Source organism: Carlito syrichta, unplaced genomic scaffold, assembly GCF_000164805.1.
Source record: "Carlito syrichta isolate Samal-C Ts95f unplaced genomic scaffold, Tarsius_syrichta-2.0.1 Scaffold73648, whole genome shotgun sequence".
Lineage (NCBI taxonomy): Eukaryota > Metazoa > Chordata > Mammalia > Primates > Tarsiidae > Carlito > Carlito syrichta.
In genome coordinates this window covers 89,906-114,022 of record NW_007017744.1, presented here as the reverse complement: position 1 = coordinate 114,022, position 24,117 = coordinate 89,906, and the positions used below count along the sequence as shown (strand labels likewise).

General features: G+C 37.6%; 1 pseudogene; it reads left to right on the top strand.

The window, feature by feature from the left end:
• The window catches only part of LOC110595168, a 91,646-nt pseudogene that overhangs the window by 54,591 nt on the left and 12,938 nt on the right, over positions 1-24,117 (top strand).

Below are 24,117 nucleotides of genomic sequence, written 5' to 3'. Positions count from 1 at the left end.
TGGTCTTGCAAATGACTGTATTTGCTGGTATCAATCAGTGCCACCCAGCAAAACAGAGAAGTCAGACCAGAGCACGCTAGTTGCTTTTCCTGAATTCTTTCTTAACATATCTGCTTTTTTTTTTTTTTAAATGATTCTAACTGTCAACTGGGATTATTAGACTGCATAATGATATTTTTTATGTCCAAACATATGAATAAAATTACTTTCTCACCATGTATATTATGGTTATACATGCTTTCTGAAAGTAAATTAACATAGAAATAAATCTGTGATGTCAAAAATATGTATTAACCTGTCTGGGTCTTATAAATATGTAAAAATAGCACCTAGCTCTTTGTCTTTCTGTGGCAATATAATATCTTATGCTGAATCTAGAACTGGACATTTTGTATATTAGAGTATAGAATTATATTTACTCAATCCAATTTAACAACAATTTTAAAAAAATATTGTGTGTTGGATGTTGTAATGGATAGATGCTCTGGAAATACAATAAATGCCTCTGATACAGTCTTACCTTTACAAGGCTTATCATCTTGCCTCAGATGTGACTTGTCTTAGTTGCCTGGGCTATTGCATCAGATTCAGTCTGCCTTTATTCTCTTTTCAAACTGTTCTTCACACTTCTTGTTTCTAAAGAAAGAGCTCCACCATAGCCTTCTTCTCTTTCCCCCTCTTCTTATTGGCACATAAGAACCTCCATGTCACCCTCCACCCCCTTTCAGGGCTTAGTCCTCTGTCTACATAACTGTGGTGGTGGCTTTCACACGCGCTGCTCACACATCTCAACATTTGTAACGTGCTGTCTCCTCCGCTCAAGCTGCCTTTCCCACTCCATCCACTTGGGAAAACTCCTCCTCATTCCTTAAGGAGTCTGCTCATGTGTCACTTGCTTTGTGAACAAGACCTTTCCTGCCGCCTGCTCTTCCCAGCAGGTCTTAATCTTCTGTGTCCTCCTCCTTCTAGCTTTCCCTTTTCAGAGCTCTTTGCATGTTCTGTGACCATCTTTTGTGTACTTGTCAGCATCCTTGACTAGCCCAAGTGCGCTTGGTGACCAAGATTTTTGTCTTAGCCATCATTGTGTCACCACCTAGCACACCTGCATAGACACCCAGCAAACATCTGCTGGATGCACAGTCCCTCATCACCTGAAAAGTAATTTTCAAACACCACCAGGTCTGCAAATAATTTTCTAGAATCACAAAGGCTGGAAGGATCCCGATGGACTCAGAATATCTAAGTTGGTTCTGGCTCTATGATCCCAAACTGTTCGTCTTTGTCTCTTCCTGCCTCCCTGACCTTTATCCGCTGACGGCTTCAGATGAGAGAGAACAAATCACAGGGACCGTCACCTCTTTTCCACCTTAAAGCTCAATGACAGCTTCCGTGGTCCTTGGACTAGAACGAATGCCTTTCCTTGCCTACAAGGCTCATGCCAATATGCCCTGCCATCCCCACCAACAGCATGTTGTGATGCTTTCCCCTCACACACTGTGTTCCAGGCACGGGCCTCTTCTGATTCCTAGAATGTGCAAGACTTCCTTCTGCCTGGAGGTCTTTACATCTGCTGTTCCATCTGCTGGAACGCTCTTCCTTTTTCCACATGGCAAGCTTTTTATCTGTCAGGCTTCCGCCTAAATGTCACCTTCTCAAAGAGGCCTTTTCTAACCACCATGTCCCCATCCTCTTCTCTAGACTACATCATTTTTGTTCTTCAAAGTCAAATCACAAGTGGTTGACTTATTTTTATTTGCTTTTTTCTTTGTTTATTTATTCATTGTCTCTCTCCTTCTCTCATGAAACCGCGAATTCCTTGAGGACAGGGACTTTGTCTGTTTTTTCCTGCTGTGTCCCCCAAGGCCCTTGACTGCACCAGGCACAGGGTAAATGATATTAAATATTTCTTGAATGTCAACTGCATAATCAACCCAAAGCAAACTCATAAAAGGGCATCCTTCTATATATAGATTCTCACAACCACCAAATGAAATACAGGTACAAAGTGCTAAAATGACTCGTGTTCTTTTGAAATGAATGTTTGTGTTCGCTTCCCCCCCCACATCCCTAATTTATACATTGAAGCCCTAAACCCCTGTGGGATGGTATTAGAATATTAGAAGGTAAGGCCTTTGGGAGGTAATTAGGGTTAGATGAAGCCATAGGGATAGGGTCCTCATGAGTGTATTAGTACCCTTATAAGAAGAGGAAGACATGAGCTGGATCTCTCTTTCTCCTCCCCTTTCCCCCATCTTCCCTCCTCTTCCTTCCCTTCCATGAGTAGGCACCGAGGAAAGGCCACATTAGGACACAGTGGGAAGGTGACTATCTTCAAACCAGGAAGACAGCCCTCATCAGAACATAATCTGCTGGCATCCTGATCTTGGAAAGTAAATGTCTGTGCGATTTTGTTATAGCAGGCCCAACTGATTCAGACCTGTGTGTTGCCTGTGCAGACCTTAAGCATTTTGACCAGTCTTCATTTCTTTGACAATTTTGATGGTTCACTTGAAAAATGTTTCTGGTATCTTCCCTTCCTATTTCAAACCTGCACGCATTCTCCAGCCTTTTTTGCTATGTTCTTGTGTGTTCATGTTCATTCCCTCCTTTTCATATAACCCTGCATAGCTCATCTAGCCCACACAACTTTCCTAGGAAGAACTGAGCGCCACTCAACCTAAATCTGAATACTATATCAAATGAGACCTTTTAGTAGTATATTAAAGACAGAGTACAACAAGTATCCTGGGCTGTGAAGGAAAGGTCTCTGGAGCTACTTGTTAGAATGACCTTTTCATCTTTTAAACAAACATGATTAGCAAAGGGGGCACAATGTAGTGACTTCGGTGTAGTAGCAGTAAGAATATCCTCATATTCCTCTGCTCTGTTTACACAAATATGATATTATCTCAAAACGAGTAATGCTGAGAAATATGTAAATAAGTTCCAATTTATAATAATTTTTTTCTCTTCAGTTTTTGTATTTATTAATAACTCAGTTATTTTTAAAGGACATATTTAAATATCTCTAACCTTCTTAGGCCATTCAAGATTAAGCAAGGTTCAGGGTCCAAATAGTCTGGTGACCACTTAACTCATGTGGCCTTTCTGCTATTAACACTGTCCTGCAAAATAACAATGGCATCAATATGATTGCTAACAATATGCTTTTTAAATTTAACATGACATTATTGGATCCCACAAGATCCATACGCTTCAGGAAGCAAACCGTGATATCAATGATCTCCCAGTGATTTTGTGATCAGCTCTATGGAGTCTGCTAAGAATTAAGAGTGATTCTTGGAGCCAAACACAGTATTGTCAAAAGGCTCTAGCCACTAGACCAGGTCAAAGAAACAAAAAAACAAAAAGCAAAAAACCAAAGCCAACCCAGGCCATGTGGTATGTGGCATGCACAGTAAACTGAGCTTTCGCTTTGCTTCCAAATGCCAGAGAACACCTGTCCACACTGGGGACCCGGCACACATTTTCTTCCTGGCACAGCACACCCGATGCCCAGCTCTCATTAAGGAGAAGTTTGTCTGACAGACTCTGCTTTGTTGTGATTCTCATCTCATTCCAAATTCCTCTAGCACACATTTATTGAAGGCCCTTCATGTGCCAGACACCACGTAGCTCTGCAAACCTCCCTTGGATTCCACCTTTGGCATAGGAGAGACAAGGATACAGGAAGGATGAGAAGCTGGACCACTTTTTGATTAGAAAGACTTTCAATCAGATATTCAATTCATCAGGCGTTTGCTGTAGGTCTGACCTCACTGGGGATGCTAAGTGAATTCCATGTGACCTTTGTTCTCTAGAGCTCACAATTTGGGCATAGACTGACCTTCCAGAATGTGTTATTCAGGGAAAGCTGCAAAGTACAGAACAATGTGGACTCTCTTTTTGAATAGTAAAGGATATGTGATACATGTATGAGTGCATGTGCATACGCATGCTTGTGCTAGTAAATGCCTAGATTACCTGGTAACACTGGTTACTTTTGGGAAGAACTGGTTTTGCTTTCTTAAACCACTGATTATTCTCTAAAATTGTCTTATGAATTTATTAACTTATTTATTGTTTATTTCTGTCACTGGCACGAAAGTGCTTGCTTACAGCTGTAGCTCCAGTAACTACAACAGTGCTTGGTATATTTTAGGTGCTTGTAGTTTAATTTTTTTTTTTCTTTAAATTAATGAACTGGAAGTGAGGAAGCTAGGGGCTAGAATTCAGAGATGGGAAAAAGTCTTACTTTTAACTCTGCCATTTTGTAAGGCTTGAATATTTAAATTTTTATTATGAAAAAATACAACCATATGCAAAAGTGAGACAACAGTATAATAAACTCCAAAACAATGGTCAACTCAGTGTCCCTCAGTGTCCTCCCTACTGCCCACTTGTTTCGAAGTAAATTCCAGTCATCATTATATCTTTAAATATATGAATATATAAATCATAATACATTCTACACCTAAACAAACAACATTGCATTAACGTTACCAAATAGCTAGTGTTTAAATTTCTCTAATTAGTCTCATAATTTTTTATAGGTTGTTTGTTAGAATTTTATTTAACAATGTGTATGTGTTACTTTTTCATAATTTTAATTTGAAGTGCTTACAATCGAGTAGGGAATATGATTTCATCCATCTAGCTGTCTATATACCCTGCCATTAAATAAATCTATATTAAGTACCTACTACATGCCAGGCCCTGCTCCAGATGCCTGGGATGTATCCGTGAACAAGAAGACAAAAATCCCTGCCCTTGTGGAGCTTTAACTCTAGGTGGGGGAAACAAGTAATAAAAAACGTATGTTTGTAAAAAGTTGATTATGATACAGTATAACATAACATTTACTATAATAGAAAGGTACACACTCCTTTGTCAATAACTTAGAGTCTTCACATGGTTGTCATGAAAAATTTAAAGTATTTAGGTCCTTATTATGGCATTTAAAATTTGCAACAATTCTTGTTTGGATAAAACCTTGTAAATGGAATCTATTGATTCTCACTATAACAAATAATTAGGACCATCAAAGCTTTTTTTAAAAAATAGCTTTCTTATAAGTGTTGACTGGGCCATGCTATTATAAGTAAAGGCATGATAGCTGGGAGCCAGGCACTATTTGTGAGGGTTTGAGGGGTCAGACTTGGGTGTTTATGAAATAGAGCCAGTCTGACAACAGGCTCTGGCATATACTCTGCCAACAGTGAATTGTCATTTTTGAAAACCAAGCCAGTGTGCATAAACTAATGCTTCTTGAGCCTGTTGCCTCAGAGAAAGCCTTTTCTTGTTGGAATTCTGACAAGGGAGGGAAGGCAGCCATCCCCATTATCTGTATGGTCTAGGAATTGCAGGGTTATTGATAGACTCTATTAAACCCAGAATATTTTTTATTCATACTTGAAACCCACATTGAAAGATAGTATTTTAACTCCTAAAAAGAAATGTCAGCAGTCTTAAAACAATATTAAAACTGAAAAGGACCAATGTAATGTTTTAATACTTTTCTGCAGTCATCAAGACACTGATTCACCTTAAAAATTTTGACTAAAATGGAAATCTGGTTAAAAAGTGGATGGAAAGATCTCTTGATAAAATATTCCAAAGATTATAAAGTGGTACAAGTGATTTTTATACAAATTCTTCAGAATGTATGCATCCACATGAGGTTGTTTCCTAGGCAGGGGTTACTTTGTGAGGAAGAAGATACACGCTTATTCCTTCAATGACACAGTTGTGCAAATCATTTCTGAAACACCTCTTTGCAATTGTTTCCTATGACGGTTTCTCAGTTTTCTCAGGCATGTTGCGGACATGTAGCTTTGTTAATCCCATCCTGCCTTCCTCCAATGTCCTCTTTTCTCTCTCTAAACCTGACTCTGCTCAAATTTCACTTTCTTTGGGATTATGAATATCTTCAAAGGAGGCAAGGGGATGTTTTGCAACCTACAAACTGTTGATTTTTATTCTAATTCTGGGGAAGATTCTAGATCTGTCTATTGAAAGAATGACAGAAAAGTATACAGAGTGATGACCAAACATGAGTCATGTCAGAAGAACTTCATTCCACTTCTACAGAATTATAAAACCTCTAGATACAGGGGACACGGTATAGTAGAAAGGAATTTGGAGATCATCTTTCAATCCTCTTCTTGCCCTTTTAAGTCACATATTTGGGGCAAGTCATATGCTATCTGTTAGCCTCAGTTGCCACATGTATAAAACAGGGATAATACTAGCTTCTAGAACAAGGAAAGAAATAAATTGATAACACCCTTCTTGTAAGGATTGGTGTGAGGGTACTACAAGTGGTAATAAATCTCAAACAAATTAGAATACTGTCAGGTAAATAATTCAATACAGGTGTAATGCTACAAACAGAAAAAAAGACAACAAAATGCAGTTTTAGGCCACAACGATGAAAAGGTGTTACCATGTCTTATAAGAAGTGGATGAAGGTACTAGGAATGTATAGATTGGAGAAGGAAAAATCTCAGGTTGAGGAAAGCACTAAATCTGTTATCAGGTAGGTCAGGGGCTGAATCTGGCCCACTCCCTGCTTTTGTGTGGTCTGGGAGATAAGAATGGCCTTCCCATTGTTAAACAGTTGAAAAAAATCAAAAGAAGATTACATGATATTCAAATTTCAGTGTCTGTAAGCAACATTTTATTGAGTCACAGCCACCTCATTAATTTATCTGTTGTCTACGACTGTTTTTGTGTTACAGTGGCAGAGTTGGGCAGTTGCAATAGAGACTATATGGCTGAAAACTCCAAAATATTTACTCTCTGACCCTTTACAGAAAAGGTTTGTTGACACCCGCAGTAGTCAAAAGCCAGCATGGAAAAGATGAAATAGACTTGTTCTGCCTTCCATATGAGTTTAGAACTATTGGGTAAACGAATGGGTAAATGAGTAAATAATGAATAAAAACTATAGGATAGATAAGTTTTAATTCAATATAAAGAAGAACTTTGTAAAACTACACTGAGATACCACCTAACTCCATTTAGAATGGCCATCATCAATAACTCAAAAAATAACAGATGCTGGAGAGGATGTGGCAAAAAGGGAACACTTCTACACTGTTGGTGGGAACGTAAACTAGTACAACCTCTGTGGAAAACAGCGTGGTGATTCCTAAAAGTTCTAAAAATCGACCTTCCATATGACCCCATAATCACCCTACTGTGAATATACCTGGAAGAACTCAAATCGTTCCATAAAAAGAATTGCTCACAATAGCAAGAACATGGAACCAACCGTGCTGCCCATCAAAAGAGGACTGGATAGGCGGGGCTCGGTGGCTCAGCCTGTAATCCCAGCGCTTTGGGAGGCTGAGGTGAGTGGATTGCCTGAGCTCTCAGGGTTCGAGATTCCCTGGGCAAAATGGAGAGACCTCATCTCTACAGTAAATAAAAAATTAACTGGGAATGGTACTGCACACCTGTAGTTCTGGCTTCTTGGAAGGCTGAAGCAGAAGGATTGCTGGAGCCCAGCAGGTCGAGGCTGCGGTGGCCAGGAGCGTGCCACTGCACTCCAGTGAGGGTGCTGGAGTGAGACTCCAACTCAAAAAAAAAAAAAAAGAGGACTGGATAAAAAAAATGTGGTACATATATATACACAATGGAATATTATGCAGTCATAAAGAAGAACAAAATCATGAACCTCACAGCAACCTGGATGGACTTAGAGTCTACATAATACTGAGTGATCTTCTCACAGAAACAAAGAACTGAGTACCACATGTTCTCACTCATAAGCAAACCTTGAACAATTATTGTAATACTATAAGAAGAGAATTGACAGTAGCGGGAAACTGCGGGGGTGGGGAGATAGGATTGGCAATAGTGGGAAACTGCCTGAGGAAAGGGGGGACACACCTCATCAACAAGGGTATCTGCACGATGAATATTTGTACACCTAATCCTGAATTGTACCCCACAATTTAAAAAAATGGAAACAACAACAAAAAAAGAAGAACTTTACAATAATCGAAGTTATCAAAAGGTGGAATGAGCTGTTTTGTAAGGTGGTGAGATCCCTGTCGGCAGAAATATTTAAGCTAAGCTATATGACTACTTGAGAAATATAGAAATAATTTGAGTTCAAAATAGAGGTTGGGCCAGAACATTTCAGAACTCTTCTGAAACTTTGAGTTCATAACACTGAGCTTTTTTCAGTTTATCTCTGAAATCTCACAGTAAGTATTTATAGGCAATAATTTACAATTTAGGTTATTAAATCACTATCAGGGATAATGTCCTCCTTAAGAATTACTTGATGGATGTAATAGACTTTCACCCTCACCCCCCAAAAATTAAATGAACACCTTCAGAGTCAAACATTTAAATCTTGCCTATAACTTTTGGCAATTGCTGGAACCCAACTGAAGTCCTATCATAGGCCCAAAGTTAAGACACCCAGTTTAAATAAATTTTGAGGCCCCTTCAACAGAAAAATCGTGAGTTAGTTGATGTTCCATCTGTGCATTCATTTTTGAATGAATCATGCCTTGTTCTTCAGTGTCTTTTACAGCTTATAAGAGGAACTAACCTACTTCACATGAAGCAGACCTCCCATGGAACACATGCCATCATTGAAGAAAGCCACAGGACTTCTGAAGTTGTTCTAATATTTACAGTTCACAGGCAGATAATTCAAGACATTATTTTCATTATATAAAGGCCTTGTTGTGGCCTAAAGGATTTTTCCTTTTCCTTTTTCTTTTTTTTGAGTTGGAGTCTCACTCTGTCTGTCGCCCATGCTGCAGTGCAATGGCATGCTAACTGCCACCCCAGCAGTGACCTTCTGGGCTTCAGTGATCCTTCTGCCTCAGCCTTCCAAGTAGCTGGAACTGCAGATGTGTGCTACCATGCTCGGCTAATTTTTTATTTTATTGTAGAGATGAGGTCTTGCCAAGTTGCCTGGGCTGGTCTTGAACCTGTGGGCTCAGGCAATCCACTCACCTCGGCTGCCCAAAGTGCTGTGATTATAGGCTGAGCCACCAAGCCTAGCCAGGATTTTTCTTATATGATTGCAATAACTAGTATAAGTGGTTGATTTAAAAAATTTTATCTATATTCAAATTTTTCTTCCTTGTATGCTTTAATTTTTTAAATGTGAAGATTGACTTTTAATAGGGTCAAGAGTTCAATTGATCATGAGACATTAGATTGATTTATGTGGCTTTTTAAAGATAAAGTCATCATCCAGTGAGTAATTTATGTGCTGGAAGAAACAGACTAGGTCAGTTTCAAGTTTTAAGTGACTTCATAACAAATGATTAAGCAATATAATTTTATTATTCATAATAGTTTTTAATAATTATCATAGTCTATGTGTAAAGCAATGGTTTTAAGACTTTTATTTATAGAAGTCAGCAAACTATGGTCTGTGAACCTAAAATATGATCTGTTGCTTATTTTCATAAATAAAGTTTTATTGGAACACAGTCATACTCATTTATTTGTGTATTGTTTATGACTAATCTTGAGCTACAATGGCAAAGTTGTAACTGCATGACCTGAAAATCTTAAAATGTTTATTCTCTGATCCTTTAAAAAAAATTGTCCATTCCTTTTATGCTATAGATAGCAAACTGCTAAAAAGGGTGAAAAGAGGACTATAGAATTTTTTTCTTAAAAATAATCTGCAGACCACGGAGAAATATATTCTTATTGAACACAGATCAGCAAAGATTTTTAGCTGAACAGAATCTATAGAACTTTAACTGGCTATCCTTACATCAAAGTAGGTTTCTTTCTGATGGCTAATACAATATATTCTGAATAATTAATTATGACATGCATAATCCGACTTGTGATTCATCAAAAAAATTTTGTATTCATTGAAAACAAAATCCAAGCTTGGCATGGTGGCTCACACTTGTAATCCCAACACTTTGGGAAGCAGAGGTGTAATCCCAACACTTTGGGAACCAGCCTGAGCAACATGGCGAGACCTCATCTCTACAATAAATAAAAAAAATTAGCCGGGCATGGTGGCACATGCCTGTGGTTCCAGCTACTTGGAAGGCTGAGGCGAAAGGATCACCTGAGCCCAAGAGGTCCAAGCAGCAGTGGCGGGGAGCGTGCCACTGCACTCCAGCCTGGGCAACAGTGAGATTCTTAAAAAAAAAAAAGAAAGAAAAAAGAAAAAAATAGAACCAAATCCAAAACTCAACCCTTAAAAACATATATTTTCATATGTATATCATTCAGTTATGTTTACTTTTGGGGCGTGTAGCCAAATTAATTTTACCTTCACATTTTCATTATTGATGTTCATGGATTTATCATGCAAACATTTACATTTGATTTTTGTCCTTTACAAACTGAAAGTGGAATCTACCTAGAATATTTTTTTACTTTAGTTTTCTGTCCCCTATCTCTCTTTCTCTCTCTTTTTGATCAATTGCTGTAAGCACCATTTTCTCTTGAAAATAAATTTGCTTGTCTTAGAAACCAAGAAGTCAATTTCCCAAATGTTTTATGCTTGATTTATCCTAAATTTACTCATCCTCAAAAAAACTTCAGTTTAAGATTTGATGGGTGAGTGTGTGGTCTGAAATAGTGAGCAAAATTAATATAGTTTTTGCTTCTGGGGTCTTAAATGGAAGAGGGCACTTAGCAGGCTTCTAGACCAATGGAATGATCAATTAATACGTTTCTTCTAAGTCTACTGCATTGTTATCTGTATTAGGACTGGAGCACCATTTGAACTATGAAAGGAGTTTTAAGTAGTTACCCGCATACTATGGTGACCGTATTTTCAGAACCCCAAATTCAGATGTTTGTATTCCCTGAAAGTGTTCTGGCACATAGTCTAATATTGGGTCAGAATATTTAAAACCATGATTGCAATGGGAAATGACCTATATATTTTTCTTAAGCCACATTTTTCTTAAATTGACCTGATGACTGAAATATTCTGGGGATGCATTTGCTCCTCTGTAATGAATTACCTCAGATGCTCCTTATCATTCATGTACTGGATTAACAGAATGATTTTTATTTCTTTTAAAGAAGCATCATTCTATTGCCTAACATGATTAATGTAAAATGCGGAAAATATTGAATAGCGTAATTAATATAATTATAGTAATGCGGGTAGATCCTTTTTTTGGATTGTTACAATTCTAAAAGTGCAACTATGATGCAGAAAGTTCAACACAGTAGTATGATAGAGCCTGTGGCAGAAGGCCAGCTAGTCTTCCACAAGAGAGACAATTAAGAGACCATGGTGCAGACATGCATATTGTAGCACACACAAAAGCTCCTGTGTGTTGACCTTGTAGCTTGAAGCAACATAGAGAATGGCTTGGTTTTCACAATTACAATTCCTGCCAGGTTTTAGAGAGAAGCATGGATTGAATTCTTCAGATCTATGCCATTTCAAGGGAGTAGAAAACCTAATTTAGAAGCACTGCCCTCTCCTTGGAGACCTCCTGAGATACTGGAATTCCAGGTGCTTCGAAAATGCTGGACACATAGAGGAATTTGAAAAGCTGTCAGAAGGAGGCAATTTAGATTTTTGTGCCACGCTTTTCAATAACAGGAGGGCGAAGACTTAAGTAGGAGAGAAAGGAAACGAGACGTCCCTTGCCTGGGAGCGGAATAGTTTCCATAGGTCATAGGCCAGAGACACTTTAAGTGGGATCCTCCTTGCAGTATGCTTAATTGTTTAAACTCTTTTAATCGAAAGGTGAGGAAGAAGGGAGGAGTGTGGGGATGACAACATTTGAAGTATCCTGCTGTCGAAAGTGGAGAAGAGGGGACTTATTCAAGAAACTTCCAGCAATGTGGCAACGGCAGGAATCTGCTTGGTGGTAAAAACTGGGCTGAGATAAGACTAAGAAGTATTTAAAGACACCTCAAATTCAGCGAACCAGATAATGCTTTGTTAAAAATAACCCTGGCAACCAATAGTTTTTCTCCAAGAATATTATCAACCATTTTAAGCATTGAGTTGAATGTAGGCTGTGTGTGTATGTGTGTGTGTCTAAGCAATAACTAAACCCGTCTTTTTTTCTTGTGCAGATTATTTGGGGATCAGTTAAATGGAAATAAATAACGTTTCATGTGTAGAACCTCCCTATGTGTGCTTCTTTCTCAAAATATTGATTTTCTTTTATTCCGTCGAAAGGGAGACCCGTGAGGAATAGAAAGAGGAGGGCTCTGTTTCTTTATGAATACTAATAAGGAAATCAAGGGAGACAGTGGCACTTCAAGTTTCATCTTTCCATTTCCTAGAGGCGCAAACCCTGCAAGTTGTCACCTTGGTGTATTCAGTGCCTTTTGAAGCACTAGACTCCTCCAGAGAGAATGTCAGCCCCAGCCCTGGGCAGTTTTGACAAACAGAGTATATATTGATACATGATAAAGTATGCTAGAAATCACCCCAGCGCTAAAGGCTACTATAGTTTTAATATCATCATTTGAATTAACAAGCATTCTGTGGAGAAATAATGAGCTTTCATTATTCAGAACATCATCCTTACCCGGGGAACTCAGAAACCATTAGCTCTTGAGAACTTAATGAAAAGATGATAAAGAATGTTTTAGATAAAAGTTTGAACGAGCACACTTGATAACTGAGGTAAAATATTAATGTTTGCTTGGATGATGGATTAGGGTTGCCAAGCTAGGCCTGTCGAAGCGGCAGATGCCAAGTGTGTGGTCAGTTTGCATCTGAGCAGAAGCTGGACCGGCATAGGGAACAGTGCGAGCTGTCAGTCTCCTGAGAAGGCAGAAAGCTCACAGTACAGAAAGTTCCCCTTTGGACTTACAGTCAAGGAGGAGTGGACATAGTAAGAAAAAGAGGGAACCTAGAAAGATAAGGAGTGATCAACAGGTATTGATATACAAGTTCAGAACTGACGCCTCAAACCACTGTTTTATGAAGTATAAAAGAAAAAATAATAATGTATGTATAAAAGAAAAATAAAATACTCGTATTTTATTTATTGAGTTTATAGGACACATATTTTGTTTTTCTTGCCTTAACCTGGATCACAGAGTAGGAAATTTTAAGCAAGTATTCTTGTTTTTAATTTTATATTATAAAATTGCATTGGGAAAGGGAAAAAAAGAAAGGAAAGAAAATGCAAGTGAAAGATTACATCTCTAAGGCTTGGATGCCAACATCAACCATTTGTAAACTGACAGATGAAACATGAGCACATGTAGACGTATTTATTGAAATCCTTAGAAAATACAAACAGTAGAAGACAGTAGAATGTCATTCTCAGTCCCACTATACAATGACAATCCCTAGTATATTTGCTTTCAGTCCTTTTGAAGTATGTCTGTTATTAATGATCATATGACATATACAGAATTATATACCATGCGATTTTTAGAGCATTTTTCTTATAATAAAACTAATACGTGATGAATGTCTAAAATGGAAAGATCCTGGAGATAAACTTTTGTGTCCACGAGAATTACCCTGGAGAGCTTATTAAAAGCACAGTGTCCTGGACCCCACCTCAGACCTACTGAATTAAATATCCAGCAGAGAAGCAGTCTCCGGGGTCGGACTGTCTGGGTTAGAATCTCGGTTCCATCACTTAACAGTATGTGGCCTTGAGCAAATTATTTTGCCTCTTTATGCTGCAGTTCTCTCAGGTGTAAATTAAGGATGAAAAGAGTACACACCTCAGGGCTGTTATAAGGATTAAATGGCATAATGTTCATGAAGTACATAGAATAGAATGTTGGTTGGCACACAGTGTGAAATCAAATGTTAGTGACGAATAGTATTATTATTAATATTATTATTGTAACCTTATCTGCAGTTACAACAGGCACCCCAGATGCTTCTAATGGATCATTAGATTATGATGTGTCCTTAACCTTTTTTCCCTGTTCAAGAATATGATTAGGATAGTATTAGTGTGAATATGATTGATTCGATATTCTTCCTGACCTTTTTCTAGTGTGCGCTACTGTACATTTCTCAGATTTCCTTTTATCTAAGGTTCTGAGTATAGTTCCAAAAAGTACATGAATTAGATACACTCATGTAAGATTTGGCAGGTGAAAGTGAGGCAGAGACTGTCTGCTGCTTGATTTTCCTAACAAGCAGGGTTGGGTAGGAACTTGGATGGTCTGCTGCAGCATCAGTAGAAGTCTTAACAGTTGTTGAGTTGCAACATCAATCTTGTGTGTGTGTGTTTGTGCACACGCGCATGTGCGTGCACACGGGACAGGGGGCATTTTGCTGGTACAAATTACAGCAGCCTTCTTGATTGGGGCGGATGATGTTGAGGTTCAGGAGGTGACAGCTTTCCTGTTTGGCAAGGGGCATCCAATTCACAAAAAGCCTCTTCAGTGGCTGGGCTTTGTGACTTTAGGGGTCATTCCTGAAACCTAACCTACAGGCTGTTTCCTCAGCCTTCTTAATAGTCCAGTAATCCATTTAAAACTTGTAATAACCCAGCTTGTGCTAAAATAACTGGAGTGAATTTTGTTCTTTGCAACTTAAATCTGACAAATATCATTGCATATACTGTTTTAAAAACATGATAAAAGAGAAATACTCTCAAGTCTTAGAAGGAAGATAGTAATAGAAAGGGATTTGTGTCAGATAAAATATATCATATGGTAGTTTACTGGTCTTTGCTAATTATATAAAACTATACTTAGATTTCTCAATATACATTTTAAAGATGCAGAAGAAAATCAATAACCAAGAAACTTGGCAATGAAAATGACCTTTATGTGGGCCTCAGCAGTTCTGCTGTTGTGGAGGACAAAATGAGCACTTTTTGTATCAGCCCTGTGAAGTCTGGCCATTGTTAGTAAATGCTGGCACCAACAGCATAATTTCTTGTTTTAAGAAGTCATCAAAGAAGTCAAGTATTTAGAACAGTGAGTGAAGGATGTGTCCCAAGAAGCATTTCTGATGCTGGGAAATTCGTAGCATCAAAAGCAGAAAAGAAGCAGTTGAGTGAGGCATTGTGGAGAAAATCTGTCCTCAGTGGTCTGATCAATTTAAAAACAGCATTCTTGGGTAATGCTTTGTCCTGCATCTTTGAAATGTATATTGAAAAAGCTAAGTTATGGTTTTGTTTAATTAGTAAAGACAATAAACTGGCCTTATGATAGAAAGTTCTTTCAGTTGCTTTATACTCATCAAATAAAACTTGGCTGGTTATACAGTCAAGGGTTCTTTGTTTTTGTCTCAAAATTCTGTAAACAATTTTTCACTGTATTCTGGCACTTAGGGCTGAAGGAAAGAAATCTGAAGACAGCCTTATTTTTTATTCATTGCAGATGACATTTTCTGCCTTTACACTTTGCAACTCCATTTAGCAAATGTAACTGAAAAATAAAACAAAACAAAAATGGTGTAGACATTTGGGACGACCTGCTGAGGTGCATTGCATCCTGGGAGGTGAAGTCCTTACACAGTACAGTGCATTCTGGGAAATGGAGTTTTTCGTGTGCTTCATCACTTCAGAAGAGGCTACACTTTGGGGGCTAGAATGAGATCCTATTTCTGTCTGACCAGGTTGTCTTGTAACAAGAATGAGCAAACAGAAAAACACCAATGGGAGGCTTATGAAAAGATATTGCACAATAAGAGGGAAAGATGATCAACTTGAAGTTTCAGAGAAAGATAGAGTATTACTTATTTCAGGTAACAAAATACAGCTTAGAAAGTAGTTTGGTATTCTTAATTGAATTGCTGTTGAAATACTAAGGCTGAACCTTGGTTGTCAGGTAAGACTGGGCAATGGGGAGGTGAATTGTCTTCCCACCACCTTTGGAGGATGGGAATAGGGCAGCACTATTCCTTTTCCCGAGGTGAAACATGGGCAAGTTAGAGACTATTTATTCTCAGATCGGCTCCATTACCCTTAAAGTGTCATTTTCTTCTAGATTTTAGGAATCAATTGTCTACTGATGTTAGATTTTAATATTGTTATGGGCTAAACTGTGACCTCTCCCAAATTCTTATGCTGAAATCCCAACCCCCAGTACTTCAGAATGAGACTATACAGATGCTTCTTGACTTGTGATGGGATTATATCCCAATAAACCCTTTGTAAGTAAAAAAAAAAAAAAAAAAAAAAATTGTCAAGTCAACAATGCATTCCGTATGCTTAGCTAACCAAACATCATAACTTGGTCTAGCTACCATAAACACAGGTAAGATTTACTTTAGCCTACAGTTGTGCAAATCATCAGACACAAAGCCTAATTTATAACAAAGTGCTGAATATCTCATTTAATTTATCGAATATTGTATTGAAAGTGAAAACCAGAATGGTGGTGTGGGTACTCAAAGTCTGGTTTCTGCTGAATGTGCATTTGCTTTCACACCATTGTAAAGTTAAAAAATTACATCTTTGAATGATTGTAAGTTAAGGACTCTGTATTTGGAGATATAATGATATAATGAATACAAGTACTCACCACCCAGCTTAAAAAACAACAACAACCCATGTAGGTCCAATGAAAGCCCCACACCCTTGCCCTATTCTCCTCCCTCCCCACGAGATAATATATGTTTGCATTAATAAGCAATTGATGGTGCTCTTTTGCATGTATTTTACATCTATATAAAGGTGTAGTCCTTAAAAGGGACATAGATAGATGGTAGATAGATGTCTAATTTGTATGTTTTAACTGCTACTTTAAAATTTTTATGACGACATCACAGTCATACATTATATTGCCAATGGGGCTTATGTAGCATGTTTTCAGTTTTTTATTATTCTTAAATATGTCTCTTGAGTGCATCAACAAGGATTTCTTCAGGCTTGGAGTTGCGAAGACATAGGCTGTGAGTAGTTTAAACTTTGCTATACATAGCCCGAAATTTTCTCCAAATTGAATGTACTAATTTATACTCCCTTCAGCTGTGTATGCAAGTTCCTATTACTTTATATGCTTGCTGAAACAATGTATTGTCGGAATTGGAAAATCTTAATTAGTTTAATGGGTGTGAAATTTCATGATTTTTATTTGCATCTCTAATTATTCTTGAGATTAAAATTTTTTTTGATCATTTGAATTTTCCCATTCATGGATTTTCTATTCATGTTTTTCTATTGAGCTGGTTCTCTTTTTCTTATTGGTTCGTAAGAGTTCTTTATGTATTGTAGATATAAAACCATTAGGTTGGTATGTATCTTCATTCTGGTTTGTGGTTTCTCTTTTCACGTGTCTTTTGATATGTAAAACTTGTGTTTTCCTCGTGCTATTATGCAGGCTATCTAGTATACTGTTTTAAATTCTGAGCAAAACATTCATTTGGAAATGTTTATTTTCTAGTATATAAATTGGCAGGTGTCTTTAAAACCAACTAATTGTTGTCTTGGTTGTTTTAATATTTAGACTGTTGTAAACTCTGGATAACAATTATTGTAAGCATAATTTGGCCATTAGAAAACTATTTTTAAGGATGACATGTATATCTTTAATATTAACTGTAGTTCAAAAGATCTTCCTATTGTTTTAAAGGACAACTGGATTTCACTTTTTAAAATTTTTTGAACTTTAGGGTTGTGAGGTACATGTGCAGATTTGCTACATAAGTGAGTTGCATGAGGGTGAGGCTTGGGCTTCCAGTGAGTGGCAGTGAAGATGGAGCCTGATGGATGGTTGTGTGCCCCTTATCCCTCCTCCTTCCCTCTCTCCTTTAGCAACACCTAGCATTTGTTGTTCCTTCCTTTGTGCATTCATGCCCAATGTTTATGGCCCACTTATGCATGAGAACATCTGGCATTCAGTTTTTTGTCTCCGTAATAGCTCACTAATAGCACGATGGTCTCCAGCTGCATCCATGTTGCTGCAAAGGACATGATTTTGTTCTTTATGGCTGCATAGTATGCCATCGTGTATATGTAACACATATTCTTTATCCAGTTCACTTTCAGTGGGTATCTGGGGTTGTTCTATGTTTTGCTACTGTAAATACTGCTGCAATAAACATACATGTGCAGTTATGTTTTTGGTAGAGCGATTTTTATGTTCCTCTGTGTATATACCCAAAAGTGGGATTTCTGGGTCACATGATGGTTCAATTTTGAGCTCTTTGAGAAAATGCACACTGCTTTCCACAAAGGCTGGACTAGCTTACTTTCCCACCAGCAATGTAAAAGCATTTCCTTTTCTCCATAGCCTTGCCAACACCTGTTGTCTTTTGACATTTTAATGATAGTCATCCTTACTAGTGTGAGGTGGTATCTCATGATAGTTTGATTTGCATTTCTCTGATGATTAGTGAAGCTGAGCATTTTTTCATATGTCTGTTGGCTCCTTGTATGTCTTCCTTTGAGAAATATCTACTCATGTCCTTTGCCTACCTTTTACTTGGGTTATTTTTTTCTTCTGTCAATGCATTTTAGTTCCTTATAGGTCCTGAATGTTAGACCTTTGTTGGATGCATAGCTTGAAAATATTTTTTCCTCATTTTGCATGTTGTCTCTTTACTCACTTGATGGTTTCTTTCGCTGCGCAAAAACTTTTTAGCTTCATAAGATCCTTCCTGTCAATTTTAGATTTTGCTGCATTTGTTTTTGAGGACTTAACATGAATTCATTGCTTAAGCCAATGTCCAGGAGAGTGTTCCCTAAATTTTCTTCTATGATTCTTATACTTTGAGGTTTCACATTTAAGTCCTTGATCCATTTTGAGTTAGTTTTTGTATATGAGGGTCAAGTTTCATTTTTCTGCATGTGGTAAGCCAGTTTTCCCAGCACCATTTGCTAAATATGATTTCCTTTCCCCAATGTTTGTTTTTGTAGGCTTTGTCAATGATGACTTCGTTGAAGGTCTGTGGTTTTATTTCCAAATTCTCTGTCCTGTTCCATTGGTTTATGGTTATACTTTTGTACCAGTACCATGCTGAAAGTACAACTGCATTTCTTTTGTGAATTAAATGCTTTATGTTTTCTAGCAGTGACCAGGATGACTTGATTTTCTGCATGATATAAATGATTATTTGTTCAGTTGTTTAGCTAATATTTACTGTGAGTAATTCTGAGGATTTATTTGAATCTAAAACACATTGCAGTTCACAATGGTATTTTAAACAGGTTCACAATTAGTTAATGAATACATGTGAATTAATAGCATTTCTAATTTATATTAGATCGAGCTTTGTATTTAGTTCCCATTGTTTCTCAATTTAAAAAAATAGTTAATTTTTAAAAAAGCAGTTTAGCTTCACAGCGTAATTGAGAGGCAAGTATAGAGATTTCCCATAAACATCTTCCAACCACACAGGTAGATCCCCATTGTCAATATCCCCCATCAGGGTGGTCCATTTTTTACAACTGATGAAACTACGCTGACACATCATTATCATCGTAGTCCACAGTTGATGTTTTATGTTAGAGTTCACTTTTGATGCTGTATTTTCTGTGGCGGCCTTTTCAAATTGGCTTCTTTAAAAAATTGTATAAATTTAAGGGGTACAGGGCAGTTTTGTCACATGGGTATATTGCATAGTGGTGTGGTATGGTCTTTTAGTATAACCATCACCCCAATAATGTACATTATACTTTAAGTCATTAAGTAATCTCTTATTCCTCATCCCCCTCAACCCTACCACCTTCAGAGCCTCCATTATCTATCATTTCACACTCCATGTCCGTGTGCACATTAATTAGCTTTCACGTATAAGTGAGAACATGTGGTATTTGACTTTCTGTTTCTGAGTTGTTTCACTTAAGATAATGGCCTCCTGTTCGATCCAAGTTCCTGCAAAAGACATGATTTTTTTTTATGGCTGACTAATATTCCATTGTGTGATATACATATATATAGAGTCTTTCTCTCTCTCTATATGTAATATGTATGTATACATATACATATACATATATATATATATAGAGAGAGAGAGAGAGAAACTAGTATACTCTAGTATTCCATGTATGTATATATATGCAGGTCTCTTGTAATACAGGCTTTTCCCCACTAGGTAAGTGTTTTAGAAACCCATCAGCATCCACGTACCAGCTAGTGTTGTTGTGAGAGGCTAAATTCACCTTCAGAGAAATATTTTTTGGGGGAGATTCTTTCAACATACTTGTTCATTTCCTGATGGGTGATTTATAAGCATACCTGGTCACACTGCTCTGAGTGTTCAGCAATTTTGACCCCAAACAGCATGATCCTTGTGCCTTACCCTCCTTACTCATCCGATCTTGCCCCAAGTGACTTTTTTTGTTTCCCCAGATGAAAAAAATTCCTCAAAGGGAAATGTTTTGCTGATGTGAAAGAGGTGAAACAAAAAAACGCAGAAGCACTAAAAAAGGCGTCCAAATTGATGACCTTAAAAACGAATTTGAGCAGTGAAAAAGCATATTGCATCAAACGAAGAGTACTTTGAAGGTAACTGAAGTTTAAACGTGTGAGAAGAAATACACAATTTTTAATAAATAAATTGCAGTTTTTTGGGGGTCCCCTGTGTGTGTGTGTGTGTGTGTGTGTGTGTGTGTGTGTGTGTGTACACTACATTTTCTTTATTCATTCACATGTTGATGGACACTTAGGTTGATTCCATATCTTTGCTGTTGTGACTAGTGCTGTGATAAAAACATGAAACATATGGGTGCAGGTACTTTTTCTATAAAATGATTTCTTTCCTTTTGGGTAGATACTCAGTAGTGGGATTGCTGGATAAAATGGTAATTTGATTTTTAGTTCTTTGAGAAATCTCCATACTGTTTTTCCTTAGAGGTTGTACTAATTTATATTCTTACTAAAAGTGTGTAGCTTTTCTTTTTCTCTGCATCTTCACCAATGTCAGTTATTTTTTGACTTTTAAAATAATAGTCATTCTGATTGGTGTAGGATATCTCACTATGGTTTTAATTTGCATTTCTCTAATGATTAGTGATGTTTAGCATTTTTTTCATAGACTTATTGCCATTTGTGTGTCTTCAGATTGGCTTCTTTTACTTAACAATATGTATTTAAGTTTCCTCTATGTCTTTTCACGGTTTGGTAGCTCCTTTATTTTTAGCACTGAATGATATTCCATCATCTAGATGTGTCAGTTTGACCACTTACCTACTGAAGAACAACTTGGTTGCTTCCAAGTTTTGGCAATTATGAATGAAGCTGCTATAAACATCATGTGCAGGTTTTTGTGTGAGCATTAGTTTTCCATGTTGTTTCTTTAGCCAGTTAGCTAAATAGAAAGACATTTATGTGTTTTTCTTATTAAGTTTCTTGCAGAATACATTTTCAATTAAGTTACCCAATCTGCTATTATAAGATGGACTTTCCTCTGGCTCAAAAACAGTTCATTGGTTCTTAAAGAGCAAATAGTAAGATTCTTGACAGACAATTTTTATATTTTTAAACATGCTGAAATCATAAAATATCCCAAACTGTAATATTTCAACTCACTGACAGATTTTACAAAACTAATTTTGTTTTAAAATTTCACTATTATTTTTAACAGCAATAATCTTTCCTTATTAACTCCTGTTTTTAGGTTACTTTAAAAATGTGAAGTGTTGCTGGACTCGTTGACTCAGCCTGTAATCCAGTGCCTTTGGGAAGCTGAGGTGAGTGGATTGCCTGAGCCCGCGGGTTCGAGACCCGCCTGGGCAACTTGGTGAGACCTCATCTCTACTCTAAATCAAAAAATCAGCGGGGCGTGATAGCGAATGCCTGTAATTCCGGCTACTCGGAAGGCTGAGGTGGAAGGCTCGCCGGAGCCCAGCAGGTCGAGGCTGCGGTGGCCGGGAACGGCCACTGCACTCCAGTCTGGGCAACAGAGTGAGACTCCAACTCAAAAACAAAAAAAATGTGAAGTGTTTAAAAATTCAATTTGTTTTGAAAAACCCTCCATTAAGATTTTTTCTTGACACTGGAACAATTCAAAGAGGCTTTTTACATGTAGATTTTATCTCACTATATACGTATAGTTTTATGGGAAAGTTTTCAGTTCAAACTTGATTTCTTTCTTTTTTCTTTTTTTTGAGTGAAAGAAGGAACTTATCAAGCAACAAAACTCTCTAGAAAAAGAGAGGGACCCCAAAATGGGTTATGCCCATACTTGGTTTCTTAAAAAGTCTTAAAGTATCTGAATTAATATCATGTTTCAAATAAGATATAAATTATTTAGGAATGTATGCATTCTCTTGACTTGGGCAAATTTTGTTTACTGAAGCATGTATGGGTGGAGAGATTTATCTGTTGGCATACAGTCTATTTGCTAAGGACACACCCTTTGGTCGATGTGACAGTGATGAGGGTGACGGGCGAGAACAACGACCAAGAGCTCACAAGAACAAGAGATGGAAGCGGTCAGGAGAGAGAAAATAAGCAAATAGACTTCAGGTTGAGCACAGACAGAACTGAGGTGCTGATGGAAATGGCGGTCACCACTCTTAGACATTCCTTCTGGGTGGTTTCCTACATGTCTGCAATAAAACTCTTGTGCAATAAATGAAGAAAATAATATATAAAAGTTTAAATTTTATTGGGTGTCAAGCTCTTAAAGGACTACTATGCACCAGGAGTATAGGGATAACTGAGTTTGAATGTGTGAACCTCGGCTAAAAGAGTGGCCACTTTCTGTTTTCTTTTCTTCACAACAACAATATGTTGTCTACTTGGTCACATTCCTTTGTCCTGAAGGCCCACAACAAGCTGAAGCATAAATTCACCTGCCTAGACACAGAAGAAAGGGTCATGCTGGGAACCTAAACATAAATTTCACTCGGTAAGAATTGCCATCCACCAGATATGGGAGTGATGGGACATAGGGGGAAAATCAGAATAAACTTTCACATGGAGGCTCTTGTCAGTGCCGTTTGCCAACAGATGCGTTGAAGCAAATGCTATTACCTCAAGAAGTGCTATCTTCTGGGGATCCTTATCATAATTTTATTTTAAATTCGAACAGCTGTTGTGTAACTACCACAGACCACAATTTATCTACAGCTTGGGGCCATAAAGTTAGCTTTAATGCACTCTGGTTTTTTTCCCCCTGTATTTGATTTAATTTCCATGCATCTGACACTCACATGCTATATACTATTTGCATATTTCAATATGTACTTTTGCAGATCCCATAAGTATTCAGGTGCTAAATGTGGAAGAATAAATAAAAATGGAAGTTCTTAATGACAAATTATAAAAGGAAGGAAGAAGAACACTCAGGTTTCACTTACACGTAAAATATTCTGAACAATTCCTTCAGGACTACAAAGCAGGTTTTTCTAGGGTGGCTGGTTTATGGTGACTGCAGAAAAAAAAGGATGTTGTTTTTGGCAGTGAAACACAGCACACTTATCTGAATTGAGCCCTAGGGCTTACCATACAGTAACGGAGAGAGAACTTCAGCTTTATTTAAGAAATCAACAAATGTGGCCACTTCTAGAACCTGAATGTTTTCTAAAATAAATATTCATGGTTTTTCATTCATGGAATTATAAAAACTGAGGTTGCAGTTTCAAACAAAAGAAAACTCTGGGGAAGATAGAAGGGAAGAAAAAGTCACTCTTGGGAAAACTTTAAAAAAACGTCCCTATGGGCTACTGTACTGTACTTAGGGAAGGCGCTTTGCCAGACAAGGCATGAACTAACCTAGGATTCAGGCAGTTACTGGACAGAAAATCAATTTTTGTCAGGGTCAGATGGGCCCAAGACTTGTTCTTTGCTCTTAACTACATTGACTGAAAACTTCCAGCCAGAGATCAGAGCCACTAAAGAAGTTTTTCTTTTCTTAGCTCTTTTGCCTGATTTGTATAGATTTCTGCAAGTCTAAGGGATCTCGAACTTCCATTTCCTTTTCCATTCGCTGAGTTAACAGCAACATATTGGTAGCCATGCTGAACCACCTTGAACTCTTAAAGTTATTCAGGGTGACTTTTAGGCCCCAGCCCTTTTCAGGTCCTTGCTTGTTGTAATCAAGTTCAGAAGGACTTGAGATATGATCCTTATCCCAACAGAGTAAGGAAGCCTCTGGGGCTCAGTGATTCGCTTGCTGATTTGATGACTAGTTTTCTGGTAGCAAATGGTTGGTGCCGGAATGATGATTTCACAGGCGCCCTCATGCACATTAGTAAAATCAACACGTGCAAGAAAAGTACCCTCCCTGGCAAATTTAACAACGAGAACAAG